At 34.2% G+C, this 23,740-nt stretch overlaps 1 long non-coding RNA gene across 3 annotated transcripts; it reads left to right on the top strand.

Moving 5' to 3' along the window:
- The first annotated feature begins 13,025 nt into the window (after positions 1-13,025).
- On the top strand, positions 13,026-16,184 carry LOC111904234 (uncharacterized). Of its 3 annotated transcripts, none has more exons than XR_002854458.3 (3): positions 13,053-15,469; positions 15,617-15,744; positions 15,847-16,184. It is a non-coding gene; the product is annotated as an uncharacterized LOC111904234 (long non-coding RNA). The 3 variants fall into 3 exon arrangements; XR_002854457.3 differs by having other exon boundaries at positions 13,054-15,423; XR_002854456.3 differs by having other exon boundaries at positions 13,026-15,744.
- The last annotated feature ends 7,556 nt before the right edge of the window (positions 16,185-23,740 follow it).

Here is a 23,740-nt window from a genome sequence, read left to right as displayed (position 1 = left end):
TCATACATGAGGTGGTGTTGTTTGTTTTTTTTTTAAAAAAAAACTTCAAACAATTTATTGATGCGCCGTGCAGTACTTGGCGTTTCGTAGTTGTTTGTTTTTCAGAAAACTTCTGACTTAAAAACTGTTGCGTGTGTGCTGCGTAGCACAACACTAAACAAACTGCTTCAAACCTCTTCACACCTTAGTTTAACTTACTGCAGACGTTAAAAAACAAACATATTTTTTATTAAATGTTGCAGTCGTTTGTTCCACCTCTTCTGCTACAAATGATTGCAGAGGTGGTCCGCAAACTTCAGACAATTTCTCTTCGAAAAAACAAACAGCACCTCAGTTTAAAATAAGTGAACGGGTGTTATTCTCCTTAGGCCAAACGGTATACCTTCGACGAGGAGCTTCGTGGTCGAGCTAGCCACGAACAACGGGCGTGCACAAAACCCTGTTGTCTCGTGGTGGCTCGTTTTCGTGGTGGGTTGTGATCGGGACAACGAACTCGCACGACCAATGGGATTCAAGATCGATAAATGGACTGTTATCTTGCCGTTGAACGACTAGTTTTGTAAAAAATAAAAATAAATAAAATAAACAATTTATTTACCTATAAATACCACATTTTTACTCCTTATTTTTTACACCATTTTTTTTCTTTCTCTATACAAAAACTACACACTACATCTTCACAACCAAAAATCATGGATCCCAACCAAAATACCCCTCCAAACTACAAAAATCGCAAACCCGATAACGATTTTACGTTAGATACAACACCTCGACAATTCCCGACTATGGAGTCACCTCAAGGCGGTTTTCTCAATCTACTTCAAACTGGTTCCCCTATCCAACAAACACCACTTTTCCAACAACAATATCAACATTTTCTGTCTTTCCAACAACAAATGTCACAACAAAACCAACAATTTCAACAATTCCAACAACTACAACAACTCCAACAACAATCGTCACAACAACAACAACCACTAATTTCACAACCACCACTTTTGCCGGATTTTGTTGCGGAAACACAACCTTCACCACCACCTCAACCAAAAAAGAAAAAAGGAAAAAAAAACGACCCGACCCACTACCACCCAAGAAAGGGTTCCATAGTCAAAATAAGAAGAAGAAAAGTTAGCGGAGGCATGGGTGGCGGCTTCCCAAGATCTAATTGTAGGCGATAGTCAGCCTTACGGAAGTTTTTGGGAAAAAGTCCGAGGCATTTTCTACGAGTTATGGAAAGTGAAACTCGAAACGCCGATCAAATCACTTCAAAATGGCGAGATATTCTACTAAAATGCACCGAGTTTGGAGGAATCTACAACAACCTCCTAAACATATGCAAAAGTGGTTCGAACGATTTGATGTTTTCAAGGCGGCCATTGAGCAATTTGAAAAAACAACGCCAACACGCAAAGCTTTTCCGTATATGAAACAATGGCTAAAATTGAAAGAAGCCCCAAAATGGAATGAGCAAATGGAAGGAACTTCGCAATCTTCCGGTTCAAAGCGTTCGAGAAACCCCGATGCAACTTCCCAACAATCGGACGGCTGAACACACATCGACATCAACGACGATCCGCTTGATCTTGAAAACGACCAACCTCTTCGTTGGCCCGTTGGAAGAAATAAAGAAAAAAAAGCGGCTTCAACATCTTCAAATTCTAGTATGATGGATATATTTGGCGATAAATTTGATCGATATGTGCAACTTTAAGAAACGAAGGCCGAAGTGATGAATCGGATGGAACAAAAAATGATCGAAGCACAATCATCATTTCAAGAGGCACAAGTGATGCTCCAAACAAAAACCGATATGGAAATTTTGAAAATGAAAGCGGACGACCTCGAGAGCGAAGACTTGGAACTTTTCCAAGCGTTGAAAGAGTCGGTTCGAGCCCGACGTAGGCGTAGGGGGTAGTTTATTTATTTATGGTTGGAATTTTTAGTTTTTTTTTAATGTTTTTTTTTTTATTTTTTTAATTTTAACTAATGTCATTTTTATTTTTAATTTATTTTTATTTCAATTAATGTAGTTTAACTAGTTTTTATTTAATGTAATTTGATATTTTAAATTAATGGAAAAACTAGTATTAAAAAAATGATTTTAATGTATTTTTGAATTAAATTTAAATAAAAAAATAAGGTGGAGTGGTGTGTTAGTGGTAGGAGAATATGGTGCTGATGTGGCACCCACCACATATGTGGTATGTGGTGGGTATATCGGATGATCTTATATGACCGATTTCTTGAATTCATAGGCCCAATGTTGGAAAAATGCGGGGTTTTTTTTTTACCCATAAATGAAAAACAACCGGGTTTTATAGGAGTAGGTTTTATCAACTTTAACACCTATTCAACACCCTAATTATTCTCAACATAATTTTGTAGAAAACTAGAAATCGATATCCTTCTACTGGTTTCAACAAACTCCTACAATTTTTTCATTATTTTCTTTCACCATTACCTCTTAGCATTCTTTGCACGTCATTGTTTCCCCATCAATTTTAACTTCATTTTCCAAAGGTATTGTGTACTCTTCTGTTTATGTTATATATTTATTTCATAAGTTTGCATTTGTTAGCAGTGGTTTGTTAAAGCATTTCTAGTTTTTTTTTTATATTACAGGATTACCTCTTTGCATTCTTTTCACCTTAAAATTTTAGAGGAAATTACACGAATGGTCCCTATGGTTTAAGGTAATTTGCGCGTTTGGTCCCTAAATTATTTTTTTTACTCGGAAAGTTGTTACTGTTTGTTTTTGTTACGCGCTTGGAAGGTAATGTGAGGGGGTGGGGGTGGGGTTGGGGTGTGTTTATTTAAATAAATTAAAAAATCAATGGCAAAATAGTTTTTTTAGGTAAGACAGAGACCAAGCACGTAACAAAAACAAACAGTACGATGAAATTCCGAGTTAAAAATATAAGTTAGGGACGAAACGCGTAAATTACCCTAAACCATAAGGACAATTCGTGGAGTAAATTACACGAATGGTCTCTATGGTTTGGGGTAATTTGCGGGTTTGGTCCCTAACTTATTTTTTTAACTCGGAAAGTCCCTACTGTTTGTTTTGGTTACGTGCTTGGTCCTTATCTTACATAAAAATATTATTATTTAAATAGAGAAAAATGGTGGGGTAGGTAAGGTAAGGTGAGGGAGATGTGATTGGTGGTGTGTTTATTTAAATAAATTAAAAAATCAAGGACAAAATAAGTTTCTTTAGGTAAAACAGGGACCAAGCGCGTAACAAAAACAAACAGTATGGACCTTCCGAGTTAAAAAAATAAGTTAGGGACCAAACGCACAAATTAGCATAAACCATATGTTGGTGATTTGTTTCACTAATGTGATTTAAGTGTAATGGGAGGTCCGGGGGCAGCGCCCCTGGAAGCGGGATCCAAGGGGCGGCAGCCCCTGGTGGGGTCCAAGGGGCATCAGAAATCCAAATTTAGAATATTTGACCCGTTTTGACTTGGTATTAATTCTTATAGAAAACCCGGATTTATGACAGTTTGTTGACTGTTGCCAAACTGTTTTATGATAGTTTTGACAGTTTTCAGACAAAGAAGGTATTTAACCGATTTTCATCAGTTTTTTCTGGTACTTACGAAAATTCATATACACATTCTCTGTTCTTTTCTCTTCTGAGTCTTATCCAATCAAAGATTAGGCAGTACCACCTAATACTTTGATTTGATAGTGAAATCACAATTCTTAGAATTTCCAAGGCTATTTTATCATTATGATCTTACAGACCATTCGTGTAATTTACTCCAATTCGTGTAAGTTACTTCCTTTACCATCACTTTGCACTTCACTTTCCAAAGGTATTGTGATTACTCTTTTTCTTTTATGTTATAAGTTTGCATTTATTTTGTAGTTTTCTTAAAATATTTCTATTTTTAATATAACAAGATTGCTTGCAAAAATCAATGGAACAATAAAGTGTATTTTTCATACATGACCTAAACTAGAGGAAGTAAGGTTGCATTTTTATCAATGGTATGCAATCATTTGTATTATTCAAAATGTTATTTAATATTTTAGGTACATTAGTTTGCATATAAATTCTATTTAACATAATTAGCATACCACCAAAACATTTCGCGCTTCATTCTTTTACAATAACAAGAAACAAACGTGTTCAGATATAGAGAATCAAAGTCTTCGGTCTACCAATGAGTGGATAGTCAAAAAAACAAAATATATGAGAATAAATGTACATATACTTCTGTCCAAGATATTGAACCTCCACTAGCTTTCAAAATTAAAAGAAGAAAGAAAACAAAAAAGAAGAGGTCAAAATAAACGAATCCAACAAAGTAAAAAGAGTTTTAATAATGTAGTTAAATTATTTAATCAAGCATTTTCGTGACAATAAAAGCATTTTAGGATATGCAACATACTTAATGGTCCATTTGGATTTTAGTACTAGGACAATCTTCTAAACTCAAAAGTCATTTTTTTTACGAATAAGAGCAAATAGTTTATCAGAAGAAAAGTTTAAAAAGAGAATTAACGATTTACTAAGCTACTCAACATATCAAAGTAATCAAACAAATAATAACTTTGGGAACGAAAAAGCCTAAAGTTTAGTGCTCAAACAGAAAGGAAGTTAGTGTTAATATATTACCCATGTTGTACTTTAGCGCATTATTGTATATATTAGGTTAGGCCCATTTGATGTAATATCTCTTTGGGTATATATGTGCTGTAATCATTCGTGGAATTCAAGCCCAATTCCCATCTTTTCTAATCCACTAAAATTTCTCTCCATCCCATCTTGCTTCTCATTACACAAAAATGACAGGCTCTTCTACTCCACAAATTCATAAAGCCTTTGCTGTTACAAATATTAAGGCTCACATACCCATTCTTCTAGATCTTGAACATCACAATTATGATACGCGGCATGAATTTTTCACTACCCACTGTGAGGCTTATGATGCCCTTGATCACATTGACGGAAACAGGATTGCGTCCTGTTTTTTCTTATTCCCCAGCAACTTACTTTAAGATGCTCAATTACGACATTCCTTGGTGTGGGGTCTACGTATTTTCACCTCTTTTGAGCAAAGGGATCTTTTAATATATATATATATATATATATATATATATATATATATATATATATATATATATATATATATATATATATATATATATATATATATATATATATATATATATATTCGAATGTTTCTAGCAACTATTGTATGCATATATGTACCAAGAAGAATTCAGGAAATAATGAATTATTAAATAAATTAAAAAATTGTATAATTGTAAACTTAGTATATCTAATTATGGTAAAAAAAAAAAATAATTCAATTAATCTCTCCTTAATTAGTTAAACCCTACAAAACTATCATCCCTTTATCAGTCAGACATTGATCACAAAATCATCTCGTCTCAAAACCCTAAGCCCTTCCATCGAATGTCTGAAATTACAGAAATTCATGGTCGAAGTTTGGCGATTTTTACCGATCTTGATCGAAATGGGTAAGCATTCTTGATCGTCTTTCCCATCTCCTCGAGTATCGTTGGTCGCCGATTTGTTCTGTTGTTGGTGAAGCACGACGACATGTGGGCATCCGACGGGAGCAGTGGTGCTCCGATTCATGTTTCTGGTGCTCCAATTCCTTTATACTAGGTACGATTCACCTTATTAATTCAGACCCCTTATTATCTTCAATTACATGATTCTTGCAGTAATCAATTTTCCAATTTCTACCTATTTCCATCGACTTCCACTTACGGTAATCAATTTCGAATTTTTACTTATGCTTCTCTTCTACTCTTCTACTTCTATTCTGTTAGTTATTGAGAATGGTTTTTGCACTAGTATTCATCTATCCTGATGCGCCTACTGCTTCTTGATGTGCCTACTAGAATTGAGTTTGTAAAGATACTATTGTCGGAATTCTGCTTTTTAAATCAAATATGTTGCTGAAAATTATGTTTATAGGTAAACTATTGCAAGTAAATACAATACTTTTGAATCTTGTGGTATGCATTCTAAATCAAATATGTTGCTGGAAATTATGTTTATAGGTAAACTATTGCAAGTAAATCAAATATGATTTTGGCTTGTTTGATGATAATGCCTAACAAGTGTTTGTTGAAATGTCTGAAAGAGAATCTAAAGAATTTAACCTTGTGGTATGCATTCTGTCATAATTACTAGCAACACATGTTTTATGTAACTGTTTAAAAAGATAATTAATTTGTCTGTGTATTATTTTGGTCCAATTTGTGATTTTGAATTCCAATTTATATTGTCCCTCGTTATTGTATATTTGGAATTTAAAATTATATTAGTAGTAAATACAATACTTTTGAATGTATTCTATGTATTCTGTCAGAATGTATTCTTCCAGAATAAAATCTATGTATTCTGCCAGAATGTATTCTGTGTATTCTATAATATTATATGTATTCTACCAGCATATATTAAGTGATAGTTAATTACAAGTAACATGTTTTTAACCATTATTAGTTTTTGTTGTATTTGTGATAGAAATTGATGGAAGAATTTGTTGAAGACCTAATAGGAATAACTTAAAGAATGAATAAAGTTTGATCATACTCACAATTTAAGAATGTTGTTGTTTTTTAAGAATTTTATTCATTTTTGTTGATATTATTTTAGAATATGTATAATTATATTAAAATGTATGAGGTTTTTAGTCTATAAGAATATGTATGAATTTGTATTTAAGTTTGGATGTATAAGAATATATTAGAATGTTGTTATTTTTCAACCTCGGATTCAAGAATTCTGTTATTATTCAATAATATTCTAATAGAATAAAATTATGTAAGAACATCATTCTAGCAAAAGAATATTCTGGTAGAATAAAATTGGTTGTGTTTACAAATTACGTTAGATTAAAATTGAATTAATTAAAAAATCATATTTTTAAAATTAGGTGAATTAATAATCCCTAAAAATCCAAAAAATTCCTTTTATAAATGTAGTTAATTGTCCAAAATATCATTTTGCTAAAATTTATGTGATTATATGGTAGATGTTATCACATTGTAATATCATTCACTCTCAAATCATGTTTATTGATTAATTATATCCGTTAGTCCAGATCTGTGCATTCTGGCACAAAATAGTTAGTAAAAACAAAATAACCTAAGTTTATATATATATATATATATATATATATATATATATATATATATATATATATAGGCTTAGGTTATTATATTCAAAGTAATTATTGTGTTATTATATGCATAAATGTGGGCCAATCATTTTATTTATTTTAAGAAAGTGATTAATACATATTATTGAATTAAATATAATTAATAAATACTATCAAATTTAGCTAGAAGGGTATTTTAGTCAATTAATATAGATTTAATAAAGGAAATTTGCATATTTTAACGGATCATAGATTCTATTAATTTTAAATTTAAATTCGATTTTACGAATTATAATATTTTTAATTCGGACATTCTGACAGAATATGTTTAAGTATGTTCAAAAATAAAAATATTCTAGAACCATAAAATAATAAAAATATTCTTGAACATATTTCTTGATCATGACTTTAAAAATTTCTTGTAGAATAACAAATTCCCAAACCAGCAATTGAAGAATTAAAACAAAATTACATTATTTCTTGTAGAATACATGTAACAATTGCTCCGAATTACATTTATTGTTAAAGAATAAAACTAAAAACTTTCAAATTGGGAAAAAACATCAAAATCTAACAAAGACACTAATACATTCTAAAAGAATAATATTGCTAAGAGGCGTTGTTCAAATTCCGTGGTCCGTTCTTCAAGCATTAGCTTCTGTGGAAACAAATCCAATGAATAAATTAGTGAGAGAATATTCATATTCCATTCCAACATAATTGGAATTCGTGATTCCATTCTGATAGAATTGGATTTCATTTACTAATAATTTTATTAATTCGGGGCATTCTAACAAAATATGTTCATGATTATCATAAAAAACATTCTTTTCTAATAGAATACTATAAACGAAGAAATACTATTCAGTTGAAGCATTTTAGCGAGCGTTTGGTGTGCATCAAAACAACTTTCAATTTCCTGTAAAAATTAAACAATCAGAACAAATTCCCAATTCACCAAAAATGTTACACCTTGAAAGAATTAGACAATAAACCTAAACACATCCAAAATTTCTTTGATTTCTGTCAAACAATAAACCCAAACATCTATTCTATATATTGAAATCAAATCAAATTAAAAAAACCCCATTTGAAGATTAAACTTCATTGGTTTACAGTAAATCAGTCAAAATAAGAAGAAGAAGAAGAAATAAACTTGTACCCATCGACCTCCTTGTCTCTCGTTCTCACCTCACCAGAAAAAAAGGAAGAAGTCGCAGAGCCACCTACTGCCGCCGTTGATTTTGATTGTCCCTGCCTAATCGATTTTGTTATAATGGAATACACATTGGTGTAGGGCACCGATCGATAAGAGAGTCGCCGGAGAAGGGTGTCTGCCCCTCTCTTTCTCGTCTTTTATTCTTCGTGCCAAACACAACAATCGAACTCCCCCTGGATCGGTGTTGTCCCGATGCTTCTTCCCTCCGCACCTCTTCGCGATTTCCCAACTATCATAGAAGCTCCGTCGACATGCCATGTTCCTTCGTTTCCCTTACCGTTAGCGTCTTCGACTGATTAGAGGGGTAGGGCACCGATCGATAACTGCTTCCTTCGAACCAATTGTCGCCTCTTCATCCCGTCGATTGAACCACCCACCTCTCTTCCCTTCACACACTATGTCGGAACCGGGAGAGAAGCAGTCGAGAGCTGCTTGATTGTTAAAGGTCGGTGTTTTCTGTCTAGGGTTTTAAAGCGGTAAATGTAAATGATTTTGACTAAATTAAAAGGGTTATGATTTGAATAATTAATTACCAAAATTAATTAAAAGCTAAAATTATAATTTTATCCCTATCTGGGTTTTTAAAATGATTGGTTCACATTTATTCATATAATAACACAATAATTACTTTAAACACCTGAACTTCTCTCTCTCTCTCTCTCTCTATATATATATATATATATATATATATATATATATATATATATATATATATATATATATATATATATATATATATATATATATATATATATATATATGATGGGTTTTTTTTTTCATTTAATGTGAAAGGAAAGGTCACATTATTAAAGGTAATTTATGGTGACTTTTAATCGTGGTCACTATAACCAATAAAAACAGTTATTGTAGGTAAAAACCGTCACCATAGGGTACCAATTTTTGTAGTTTTTTTCAATCATTTTTGATAACCATCACCATTTCCCTCACAAGTTGTTTTGTTTTCATGGCTATTGATGATTTTTAGTGACACATAATATATTAAAACATGACCATAAACTAGTATTAATCACATGTTTTTTCATTTGTCATGTGTATTATTGATGTTTAAGGACATGTAATATATTAAACAATGACCATAAACTACTTTTAGTCACACATTTTGTTCATTTGTCATTATTATTATTATTGACTTTTAGTGACATGTCTTTTATTAAATTGTGACCATAACTACTAATAGCCACATGATTTTTCGTTTGTCATGACTACTATTGACTTTTAGTGATACATAATATATTAACCTGTGACCATAAACTATATTTAGTCACACGTTGTTTTTGTGTGTCAAAGCTATTATTGACTTTTAGTGACACATAATAGATTAAACGGTGAATATTATTGTCATTCAATAACACATTTTTGTTTGTCATGACTATTATTGAACAACTTAAAATCATTTATATATCAAATATTGTACAATTAACATTATGTACATTATTCTGATAAACAAGTTAAATTAATAGACATACTATACAAATTATCTAATACATTAAAAATGTCTAATACAATTACATACAAAATATAATAAAAGTTTAACAACTTAGTTAAAAAAACACTAAAAAAACATTTGTTGGATTACCAAATGGTAAAGTATCTCATAAAACCCGTCAATTGTTATTTAACTTGTGTTTGTCTTCGTTGTAAATCAATGGCGTGTGTGAAGGATAAAGAGGAATAACAAAATACGTATTTTCAACAACTTTAAACAAGTAACGATAGTACATTGCTGTTATATATATTAGATCCAATACATAAGGTGTACATACTTTCACCCCTAGGGGTAAAAATGTCTAACCTATGGTAATCAACGAAATCCACCACATGGGTAAATCATCAACAAATGCAAGATTGGTTTCTATTTCAACACACCATACATATTCATCACAAAATACAATAATAAGCTATAAATTGGTAAAATTTCTCAAAGTACAATCTTGAAATAGGAAAAACATAAAAGTAGGATCCTGTAATGATCAATAAACCGTCAGTTCTAGAATACTTCACATGATTTCATGTCCTTGTTTTCTCTTTCAGCTCCAACAAGGTCAATACTGGTGTTTTTCACATCTATAAGCATTACTCATAATTCTACACACCTTTTAAGTGTGAAGAATACAAAAAAGATCCAAAATGACAATGTCAAAATATGAATCACATCAATAGATACCTTTTGTTGCTTGTCTTTTTTATCCCTTAAAACTGGTGATGGTCTTGCCTTGTATTGCCTACAACAAGATTATAAAGATAATATATATATATATATATATATATATATATATATATATATATATATATATATATATATATATATATAAGATACTTGCAGGGACAATTTACAAAAAACATATTGGAGTATAAAAAGTAACAAAATTATATTTTAGAAAGCTTACTGAAGTGCTTTATTAGCAATCTCTAAAACAAACTTCCGAGTGGATTGCTTAGCATATTCAATAATCTCAGTAGAATGAATTTCCTCAAACAACAAGGTTTATGGATTGTTAGCATATTCACTGATCTCAGCTTTCACTTTTTGGATCTGTAAAACAATATAATACAAACTTTTAGAAATAATCTAAAAAACCCCAAAAATGGAACTAGAATGAAAGGAAAATATGGGAACCCATTTGCTCTCTAGAAGCAGAAGTTATAACATTGCCACCAAGGGCTTCCCACTTCCCTCACAATGCACAAGTGGCTTCTCTTAACTATGCTTTTTGAAAGCCATATGTTCTAGAAGATATGTGGCTCCAAATGAAACTGGTGTTTCATGTATTGAGCCAGAATTCACATACAACCCAGTGGAAGCTGTAAGATTTTGTTCCAATAATCAAGCACATGGGAAAGTTGACAAAGCAAAAGCACAAAATAAACTGGTTATATGTTAGCAAACATCATGAGTGGAATCTTCAAGAAAACTAGAAGTCCAACACAAACCGCATTAATAAATAATGAGTCATCGTCACAAGAAAGTATATACGGGAAAGACAATTAAAGTTTGATCTGCACATTCTATTATGTTCATAAGCTCAAGAACAATAATTTGGTGGTATGAAAAAAATCAAGAGCTGCCATTCCGAATTTGGGGGTGTGAAAAAAAAAGAATTTGGGGTATGAATAAACCGTATTAACAAACCGTTAATCTCCATCAACACCATATGTGCCTAATCCAAGAGCTGACATTCCTTTTCTTTAGAAAATAATGTTAGAATCAAACTAAAATATTCTATTAACATAAACACCAACAAACTTACCAGAGATTGCAGCCATTCATTTGTGTGTGGAATCGTTTCAGGGGAGAACAAACAATGTCGACTCTGAGATGAGCTGATGGTGATATATGCAATGAGAAAGGCGATTGTGATGCGTCTCTTCATGCGATTAGGTCTAGAAAAGGGGACGAGAGTTAGAGTCGGAGAACAAGTCGTAACCACCGGCTACCTAGTCAACAATTGCAAAGAGAGAGAGAGAGAGAGATAAAGAAACAAGTGAAGTAAACAATAATTAGGTCTAAAGTTTTTAGAAGAAAGGGAAACAAAACATTAAATTTTGGTTAAAGAGGGAAAATGATAGAAATTTTAATAGAGAGAGAACATTGAAATTTTATGTGTCGTTTGTTTTTTCGAAGCGAAAATATCTGAAATCTGCGGACTACCTCTAAACCCTCTGTAGAAGAAGAGGGGAGACCAAAAGGCTGTTGCATGTAATAAAAAGTTTGTTTTTTTAACCTTTGCAGACTGCTGCAATAAGTTAAAGTAATGTGTGAAAATGTTTGAATCAGATAGTCAAGTGCTGCGCCACGCAGCACACGCATAACAGATTTTAAGTCAGAAGTTTTCTGAAAAACAAACAGCTGCAAATGGGCAAGTGTTGCGCGACACAACAATAAGTGGTTAGAAGAAGTTTTGTAGAAAAAACAAACAACACCTTAGTAAACACATTATATATATAGGTTCAGGTTCATTTGAGACTATTCTAATTTTGTGAGACCGTGAGACCAAATCTAAAACTAATTTTAAAATGCAAAATAAATGGAAAAATCCAAAAATTCTTTTTTTAAATATTATTTTCGGAACTTGAATTAACTAAAAAATTAAAAAAAAAATCTTGTTTTTTTTTTTAAAATACGTGAAATATTCTAATAGAATATTACACTACATATTCTAAAAAATAATTTTAAAATGCAAAATAAATGGAAAAATCTAAAAATTCTTTTTTTAAATATTATTTTCTGAACTTGAATTAACTAAAAAAAATCTCGTTTTATTTGAAAAATACGTAAAATATTCTAATAGAATATTACACTGTACATATTCTAAAAAATAATTTTAAAATGCAAAATAAATTGAAAAATCCAAAAATTCTTTTTGTAAATATTATTTTCGGAACTTGAATTAAGTAAAAAAAAATAAAAAAAAAATTCAAAAATACGTCCCACAGTCTCACAAAATTAGGCTATCTCACATGAACCTAACCATATATATATATATATATATATATATATATATATATATATATATATATATATATATATATATATATATATATATATATATATATATATATATATATATATATATATATATATATATCATTATTATATATAAAAACCTTATTTTTTTGGTAGCGCGTACGGCGCGTGTGATGATGTTAGAACCAGACGTTTCACCAATTCCATTATCGGTTCCATCAAAAAACGTGCCCATTCATTAACCGGTGTATCCTACAACGCCTTTTCCTCAAGCAACGTCTTTCTTCTTCCTTCTCCCTCCATCTCAAACGAAAACGTGAGTTTTATTTAATGGTTTTATAACACATGGAATTTGTTTTGGATGACGATGTTTTCCATTGAAAGATCGTAGTTCGCACACGGAAAACCTGTAAGTTCAAAATTGCTTTACGTCGCCTCAAGTTTGGGTAATTACACTTATTTTCCTTTCTATTAGCCTATATAATCTACTTTTTATCATCAAAATAAAAAAGCGAAAGAACAGTCGCTTTAATTTTTACTTAAAGTCGATCCGTTTGACAGAAAAATGAAGTGTATCAGAGGAAATGAGGTTTGGAGTGTAGATGTTACTGACCCTCCGTTCATTAATGTTATATGGCTAGGAACCCATTTCTATCGATTGATTCTAGAACCCATTTTTTTTTTTTTTTTTTTAATTTTAAGAGAGTTTTATCAAGTGATGCTACAAGCCAAGTCGAAAAGTAATCTCTATGGTTGCATTTCATACAATGTATATATGATATTAAAAGGTAATGTTTCATATGATTTATTGGAGTTTGGTTTCAGAATCTTACATGTCACAGATATGAACAATTCATCTACATTTTTAGTTGGAAATAGTTCTTAAGTGATGAAACAATATGTATGAATCTTCATTAATCAAATTTTGATGAACATTCGATTAAGTTCTATCCAAAAGAGAAAGATTGAAGATTTTAAACGTGGATGTTAGTCGTTTTCCTGGTTGGGTTGGAATACACCTGTAGATTATATATAAATATGAGCTCTTGTCATATGCCCATAAACTGTTTGACAAAATGCCACCAAGAAATTTCTTAATCTGGAATGCATTGATCGGTGGATAATCTCTTAGTAGTTGGTTCGTGGAGAAATGATTTAAACACAAAGCCTCACGCCCTTATCTAGTTGGGAGACCAAGATAAGATGTCTATATTGTTGTTAAGTAGGTGCCTTTTAAGGGTTACAACATCGAGTCACATGTGCTTGATTAAACAATACATGCCATTGATTTTATTCACATCATTGTTCTCTTTTTTCGTCACCAAACGTAACAAATCCATACCATTTTGAACACGGTTACTTTTAAAATATAAAACTGTAATTTAGATTATATATAATCATGAAAAAGTTTCATGTCATTAAGATTTAAAAGAGCTAAAAAGGGCTATATTGCAATTTCCGCTCCATTCAGTGACGGAATGAAAAAGAAACCCCATGGATAGGCAGAGAAAATATTGAATTTGAGTAGTTATGATGGTGTTTAAGGTGAAGGAGCAAGTAAATGAAAGTAAACCAATGTGCTACAAAAGGCATATATCTCACATCACTATCAAGGAAGATATACATTACAAGAAGCATGAAATATTGTTCGAAAATAACTAAGACCCTAAAAGATTTGGGGATTAATTAATGATTTTGATATGATGTTTAAACTAAAAATGCATTAACAATTAAGTTATGGTCCTGAAATTTTGCGGTTAAGGGAGAAAAGGCATGCTTAGACAATGAATTTCATTGGGGAGAATTATAATGTTGTCGGAAATAACATTGGATTTTACTTTTTTTTTTTTTTATTATTTATTATTTTTTTTTTTATTTTTTTATCAATATAGGCTAACTACTTTCCTTTTTATATTGCAATGTAATTTCATCTTTTACCCATAATAGCATTGCACTTTTATTACCTTACCAATAATAAAAGAAACTTGGTTCTTTAGTGAGAATAACAACATACTTTAAATTCATTACCCATAATAAAAAGCACTCCGGTTATAATATTCTTTTGTAATGTTTTTAAATATTTAAATTAGCCTCTATTTTCGTGCCTCCTAAATTAGATTTACTGGGTCCTTTTGATGCCACGTGTCCTACTTCTGAATGACGCCACGAATATTGAAGGAGTGCAATTGGGCGGGTTTGATGTTGATCCATGTGTACCGTCTCCTTTCTTAAAGTCGCCATGTTCCATCAAAGTAGATCCCCGCCGTTTCATTTTGGATGCCTCTTAATCTGCCAAGAAACAATGTTTTTAGTTAAAAACCCCCATCCTCTGTTAATTTCACCGCTATAATTATAGATTAATATCCTAGATGTTTTGTATGTGTTTGACGTTATTTCAGCTTGAATTGTGTCTATAATATCATGTGCGGTGTTCACCACCATAATGTTGTCATGGAGTGGGCTTGAATTTGGTGGGTTGATTATAAGAGAGCTACGAAATGAGAAAACAATCATCCGTTGATTATTTGTCGAAAGATATTATTCAACCGCACATCATTTACATTCAGGTAGATCTATATAAAGATTGACGCCCACATTATATCACTCACGATGGTACTTTCTTGCTACTCAAGTGGCTTAAACTAGCATACCTTTCTAATCTGGGTTTGATGTTGACGCCCACATTTAATCTGGGTTTGATGGAATTTACCTTTTCAACTAGCCTAAATGTGCCAAATTTTGTTCATTGTGTCTAATTAGGAAGGTGTGAATTCATCCAGCACCATCTGACTTGGGTGGGTTCAACGCCAGGCGCTCAGTCATCACAGTCATCACACTGTATTGTCTTTTTCTGGTTTTCCAATTTCGTATTTCAACCTCCTTCAAAGGTATGCTCGAATTATTTTGTGAATTTGTGTATGTTCTAATGGTTGCAACATCTAAAAAAGCATTTTAAAGTCCTAAATCATTCTAATTTATGCTTTTTTTAGGTCACGTCGAATAAAGAAATAGTGAAATAGTGGACATAGCAATAAAGATCAATGACAACCAAGGAACAAGTGAATAAAACCTTGAATCCAAAATCAAAGATGGTATTTCATGAGTAATACCAATAAAAATAGAGTGCAAAACAAATGATGCATATAGGTTTTCCATAAGTCGAAATATTCATATCAGAATATTGTAAAGGATTTTCAATTATTTGTTGAATATAACAATATACATTGATTTTCTTTTTACTTATTCATGCATTGTAAATTGAAAATCCATCCATTTATAGCATTGTGCTTTTTTGGTTGATAGCACAATATATTTTAAATAACCCAAATTATCTTTCATGGGTCGTGCTTAGCACGGGCCTCAAACTTTTCTAGTATATATATATATATATATATATATATATATATATATATATATATATATATATATATATATACACACACACACGCACACACGTTGTTTTTCTCGTGCCGCCAAAATCAAATTTACACCCTTCATTGAAATCCACATCACCTATATTTTAAACGACGTCATTGATGTGGTCATCATGGATTACATTGCCGGAAGAAGGAACTGACTCCACCATCACAACTATTCTCTCCGCCGGTTTGCATGTGGTGTCGATTCAACACTTGCTTCCCACTGCTTCTCTCATCCATCATCTTTAAAACGTTACATCCAATCTTAACGGCCTTTCATACGCTTTTTAAAGGCGCCTTTCTTTCTCCATCTTCGTCTTTCCTTTTCCCTTCTTTCCCCCCATTTTTATAGATTCATTTTCTGAGATCGGTGTTCCAGACGTGGAACCCTCTCCTCTTACGTCGACAGATTTATCTTCATATCACGAGTATGGGCTTTGTTGAAGATGTACAAAAATCCCACTTCAACGTTTTTGGTCCACCACAAGAGTTTGTGTTCATCGTATGTTAGTGTTCTTCTTTCCTTTAATTCATTTTCATGCTTCTTAATTTCTCTTCTTGATTTGGTACTTCTGATAGAAAACCTGATGTTTTTCTTAAAAGGGAAAAGATTTCAAGCATCCTTATCTTCACAAAATCCTTACTATGTGTTTCACAATTTGTTACACAAAATTTTAATGTAATCTTAATTCTTATTATTGTTCTACTCATGATCTCCTCAGATTCTTCTTTTCAAACCGATATCATCATTTTTGGTACTCTACAACCAATTTCGTTGTTTAATTTGTGAACTGAGTAAAACATCTCTTTCCAATTTGTTGATTGTTTTGTTTATATTTTGAAAATGGGTTAGTGATTTTTCGATACTATAGTAAGTGTTTTATATGAATGCATATAAGATGTTTAATGAAATGCGTGTTGGCATTAGACAATATGATTGGGTATGGAAGGGAATAACATTTTGCTACACCATCTCTGAAGTTCTCATGTTAAAATTTGAAGAAAATAATGTGTTGCAGAGACAAAAGATGGTATGAAACTCTTTTCTGTTTTTTAGTCCTAACAAGATATTTATTGCGATTTATGTGAATATATGATCCTATTTCCTCTTTTTATTATTCATCCAAAACCTCTCACATGGTAACTTATGCATATTTTCAATGACTATATGTTGGCTAATTTCTTAAGATTATACTTTAAAATTATAAAAATTATAATTCATCTAGAAATTTTGAAGGATATGCTAGGTAGGATTTGGCTTATGACATCAGGTAGCCCCATGATAATTTTCTCATGTATTGGTAAATTAGATACAACTAGAAAACTTGGTGAAAAAGAAATAGTTCAATTCGGTCAAAATCATCATGAAAGCGTATAACAAAGTCATTTCAATCATGTGTATACTTTGTTCTAATTCTTATTCATAGTTCTCTATTTGGAAATCAAGTAGCTCTAAATACTAAAACACACTTGATTAAAAAGATGGGTTTTGATTAAGATAACTCTATTTTTGTTGCAGGCTATTTCCTACAACAAAATAGCTCTCAAATCAAGGGTGTTACAAAGTCTTTGATGCTCCTTTTCTTGTTTTAAAATGTACACAATAATCTTTGTTGATAACACCCTTTTAAGTTTAATTGCTAAAGAATAATTGTTTTTCCTCAGCAGGTAAGAACTTGATATTTTCAATTTTTTTATATAATTTGTTAATATTTTACAGAGTTTCAAATATCGAAAGCATTTTTCTAATAAAGTGTTAATTTGAATTATAGTTGATGAGATTAAAACTTAATCTTGAAGATCGATTAGATCTCAAACAGGTAAATAATAATTAAACAGCAAGAACACGAAAGTAAAGAACAAGTCAAGAATGAATCAAACGTGTCGAATGATTATAAAATAACCCTCAGAAGAGCTCGATCAAGAACATCAACTGTAGAGGGTTGGAGGTTTACAAGAACGATCAAAGAAATCTGTAATGCTATCGTAATCGTTATTCTCTAGATCGATCAATCATTAACCTAATATGCATGCAAGCATATACTTATATAATAAACCTAGCAAGCTCACGGTATGGACAGGCCCAAAACCGGAGTACAAAATAAATGGACTAACAGCCGAGCCCATTGACGCAATCTTCAACCCAACAATCTCCCCCTTTGCGTTAATTGGAGCGAGATCTTCACTTGTTACTTGGGCCAGCAGCCGAGGCAGGTACCTTCTTCTTCACACTATTAAACAGACGCGAGATGAGAGCAAGTATCGTCTGTCTAAAGCTGATGTACCATTGGATCATGTCATTGAAGTACTTGACATCATCCGCTGCATTCTCTTTACACCTTCGGATGATCAATAACACGTGCTCCAGACAAGCAGTGGTGTAAAGATGTTTGTCAGCTAAAGCAAAGAGACATTTCTGTCCTTCTGCTCTATTGAACATAACCGAATTGCGTCTCGGGTCGATCTTGCCCATTTGCATTTGATTGAGATCACTGGCCGATCCCACAGGAGCTATCTTCGGTTTCTTCTTGAAGACTGTGGCAACCTCCTGATCCATAAGGGCAACCTCCATGATGTAACAGACTAACATCCTTTTGAGATGGTCTATAAGTGGACCATATTCGGCTTCATCAGTCAAAAGGATATTATGCAAGACAATCCAATCATGAGGATTTAGATTCAGTAGATCTGCCAGGGATATAGGATGTTCAGTTCTTGCAGACCCTCGAATCACCTTGAACCGAACGTTGATGAACATTCCTTCGGTATAAGGCTTCAAGACCCGAACGTTCACTATCTTTTGGGCGCTCCATGTTTGATATTGAGGACGAGCAGCCTTCAGATAGAATTCGATCAACTCCCTATCAACCTCAGGGTTCGGATGAGGGACTTCAAAAATATTGGAGAAGGCGTGGAAGATAAACGCCTTTCGAGTCAACGGCATGTCGAACTGCGAATCGACAGAATTATAGCAATCGAAGGAGATCACCGGCTCGAGCCATAGGATGCTAGGAGTATCTATGGCCTCCTTAATCATTCTCTCCCGAGTCCAGGCAGGGAAGAGAGTCTTCCTACTCTCAAGGAGATCGTGGGCTTCTTTCTGCTTGCGTTCGGCTTCTTCAGCCTCTCGCGCCACACGATTGATATCATCATCAACATTGCGAGTGTTTTTGCATTTCAACATGTCCGCAATGGTTTCATCATCTTCATCTTCATCTTCATCTTCTTCCTCAGCTATGTTCTTCCCTTTATCCTTCACACCCGAACCCGAAGCTTGACCAGTCGGAGGTGGTTCGGTTGTGTGAGTAGCTTTGGAGGAAGGAGGTGGTTTCGATCCGGACTTCACTTCTCCCCCTTGTTTCGGATCGGACACGAAACTAGGTAAGCCTTTAATTTTGCTGAGAAGGTCCATGGCAGGAGCAAGTTTTTCAGCAAGGGTTCGCCTCACCGAATGATTGAGAATCGGATCGTGTGCTTCTAGGATGTTAGATAGGGTAGCGTGTACATCCGAAACACAAGTTTTTATAACCTCCCGTTCGGATCGAAGAGCTTCAAGCTGTTGTTGTGAGTTTGAAAGCTGAGTGCTCTTGACCTTGAGGGCGGTGGTTTTGCTGGCCAGAACGTCCATTAATGAGTTTTCAGCTGCGAGATCCTCCTGTAGCTTAGCGAGGCGCTCATCAATGGAGGCACGAAGGGCCGAGTTGTCATCGCTGATGGATTGGCGAAGAGTAGCGAATGACTGTAACTCCGTTGAGACGAACTTGGCCAACTGCTGAACGATTGGTTGCAAAGTTGTCTTGGTGGCATCAGCGCTCTCCTGTAAGGACTTCAACAGGGAAGAGGCGTCTGAGAATAGTTTATCGACTTTTGTGGTCGCAGCCTCACATGCTTTTGTGGAGGCGTCTATGGCGGCAGTGGCTGAAACGTAAGGGTGAACCTTCTCGTTAAGCTCCTTTAGATGTTACTTTGTCACTGGAGCATCATCCTCTTCGTCACTTTGAACCTGAAACGGACTAAAGTAGACCGAATCGAAGGTCATGTTTTCACCGCCAAGGAATGGGTTATCTCCATCAGAGGCATGATCTGGAGATGGTGGGGGTGGTGAAGCTGGGGGTGTGGTGGTTTGGGTAGGTTCAGGTTGAGTGGTTGTGGGGGTAGTTTTGGGTGGTGGTTGAGTATGGATAGGTTCGGTTGTATGCTGGGTTTCGGTTTGAGGTGGTTCGGTTACGGGTGGTGTTTCGGTTGCACTGGTATGAACCCCCGTATCAGATACGTTGGTTGTAACCTTTGCAGTGGTTGTAGTTGTATCTGTGAAAATGGGTGGTGGTATAGGGAAAGAGGTTTAAGGAATAGTGGTAGTGGGGGTTATGGTGGGAATGGAAGTAGGGATGGTTTGAGGAGGTGAAGGAATGGGTGAATTATGGATTTCCATGTCTGGGGTAGGAGATCGGGGTGGGGTGTTGCCTCTTGGAGGGGTTTCGCCTCTTTGAGAGCCGTCCGAACCCGAACTCTCGTTTTCTGAGTCACTCGAAGAGGAAGGGATAAGAAGTTTTCGCTTTGGTTGAGTCTTCCTTCTCTTCGGCTGTGGTGATTGGGCAGGTTTCGTTTGTTTCCTTTTCCTGGGAGAAGGACCTTTAGGAGCATTGGTCACTTGCTTCCCTTTTTCCGCCTTTTTGCCCCTGTTAACCGGTTTGTCAGCATCATGGATGGACTTTAGCATTTCCGGTGTAAGTTCCCTCGGTCCTGACTGTTTGAAATCCTTAATTGTCCTGATGATCCTGCTGTCAGAAGGAACATCGCCGTACATTGTCTCCGGAATAGAGCCAATGAAAGAAAACTTGGATACATCGGAGACGATGATCTTCTTGGTATGAAAGGTACCAACTAAAGACATCGATGCACTAGCAGTAGTGGGGACGTCGAACTTATCCGTTGCCCACTTTGTGATAAGAGTCCAGAACCGGGCAAACGACACCTCAGAATGTCGTGATGAAGAAGAAAGGCTCTGGATGAGCTGTTGCCAGAGGACCAACCCAAAGTCTAGGTTGACTCCGTTGTAAATTGCATACATAATCGACAGGAACAGTCGACTTGAACCATCGGATCCTGAGCTCCTTTCAGATAAGCCCTTGAAGAGGACTGTGAACATGCCGTTCCACTGCGGCGGCAAGCAGGATTTCTTGAACTTTGCGACGGAGGTGAGCACCTCCGTGTACTCCATGTTGTAAAACATGTTGTAAAGATGGCCCACCGGAATCGTCTCCGGATTGATTCTTGAAGGGTCAGCAGCAAACCCTAGCAGTGTACTAAATCGTTGCCTTGAAATCGAGGTCTTGTGATCAGACACCTCGAAGAACACCCTGTCGACTGCTTTATCGTAATGAGCAGTCGCATACACCTGCGATAGAAGCACCATGGGCACAGACTCAACCCGAGATAGTGCAGGAGCGATTTGCGAGTACTTCAGGCACTCGATGATCGGAAACATGTAAGAATCATACGCCTGAGGTGTTAGGTCAATCACCAAGCACTGTTGAGGACGAATGGGAAGGATGTGTGAGGTAGCATGGACTGAGGATGATTCTGCCATTGTTGATGGCAGGAAGAAGAAGATGAACAGTAAAGCTTTTGGGAGTTTTTGCTCTCTAGAAAATCCGGATGCAGTAAAAAGGTAAATGAGAGTATAGAATGCCTTTTATAGTGGGTGAAAGGAGAGAGAAAAATCGTTTCAAATCTTCTATGCGATGAACACGTAGGAGAGAGAGTGTCAGATTCCTAGGATCACGCCACCCAACAAGCGCCGTTTCAGAGCATACCGTTTCAAATCCTCACGCGCCTTTAATTGCCAGAGAGGTGTCGCTTGAAATTTGCACACGCGTCCATGATGTCAGTAAAAGAGTGGGCGTTTCAAATTCACAAGCGCCCCTTTTTACCACCGGTTGAAATTCAATCCTTTTATTTCCCGCCTGAGTCAGCAACCTTTCGTCTTATCTTTTAAATGGCATCTTTTGAATTAATTGCCCACGTGGATGCTTTTTGACCACAGCTTGATATATAACCACCAAAGTAATAATACAGCCTGTAATAATTAGTAACGGAATTTTGGAAAATCAAAGATTTTCGTGCTAAGAGTGTAAAAAAAAAGGAATAAAGCAACTCTTTTTAGGAATAAATGTGATGTCAATAATGACACGAAACAAGTGATCCCGGGCACGAATCTCTTCCTTCAAGATCAAGAGAGACCTTAAAGTGTTTATGTGGATTCCCGTTGAATTACGATCAAACATTTATTAATAAATGTTGAAAGACTTCTTTTAATTAGGCTAAGTAAGGGTGGCTTTCGCTTTGATTCAGCAATTCTAATCTTTAAATAAGAAAGAAAGTGAACAAAGTACTTGTGAGACCGGTGTAGTCTGTTGAACAAGTAGGTAGGAATTAATTTTAAGTAGCTTGGAAAATATAAAATCTCAAAAAAAAAATTAAAAATTAGATCCCAAGGGAAGAAATGTTATGGTGTTTAACAATTTCATAGGAATCACAAAAAAAATAAAAATTTGAGATTTCAGTAGGATACATCCGTCAATTCGTTTGGTGAAAACTTGAGCAAATTAATTGTTCACCGTCAATTCAGATTAGGTGTTGAATTTGGGGTTTCACTCAGCTCGTAGTGGCACGAAACTAAGATCATAAACACAGAAGTTGTGTAACCATAAACCTCAATGGTAATTTCTGAGAGTCTCAAGGGTTACGTTGATGAAACGAATGTAATGGAGAAATGTAATGGAGATGGTGTAAGAAATTAAAGTACCTCTGCTGCGAAAATAAGGACCAAGCAGAAAAACTCTTAACTCATGTGAGAAGAGAGTGAGGTAGCTCTTGATTAGAATAAATGTGACAGCCTAATTGGGAAGACAAGGTTTGTGTTTACCAAGTCATTAAGGCTTTCATTCAGAATCTTATGAGGCTTGTGACACATACAGCAGCATGCTTCTAGGGACACTTAAGTAATCCAACAATTATATCCCCATAAATGAACACACACACAAACAAAATTAAAAGAGAAAAATATTTTTGGAGTTTTTGAAGTAGAGAAAAAAAAATAAAATAAAAAAATAAAAAATAAGTAAGAAAAAATAGACTTAGAAAGAGTAAAAAAAACTGTGGAAAAATTTGGTAACCGAACCCGAACGTTCGGTTGGGAAAAAGTTGAAAAACCGAACCCGAGCGTTCGGTTGGTTTCGGTTCAAGAAAATTTTGAAAAACCGAACCCGAGCGTTCGGTTGGTTTCGGTTCAAGAAAATTTTGAAAAACCGAACCCGAACCTTCGGTTGGTTTCGGTTCAAGAAAATTTTGAAAAACCGAACCCGAACCTTCGGTAGGTTTCGGTTTTGGAAAATTTTAGAAAACCAAGGAATTTAGACAGCAATCATAAAATACTTTTAATAATAAGATAAACAACTTTGTA

Source organism: Lactuca sativa, chromosome 7, assembly GCF_002870075.4.
Source record: "Lactuca sativa cultivar Salinas chromosome 7, Lsat_Salinas_v11, whole genome shotgun sequence".
NCBI lineage: Eukaryota > Viridiplantae > Streptophyta > Magnoliopsida > Asterales > Asteraceae > Lactuca > Lactuca sativa.
Note: the sequence above shows the minus strand (reverse complement) of the source record. Positions and strands in the feature narration are given on the sequence as shown.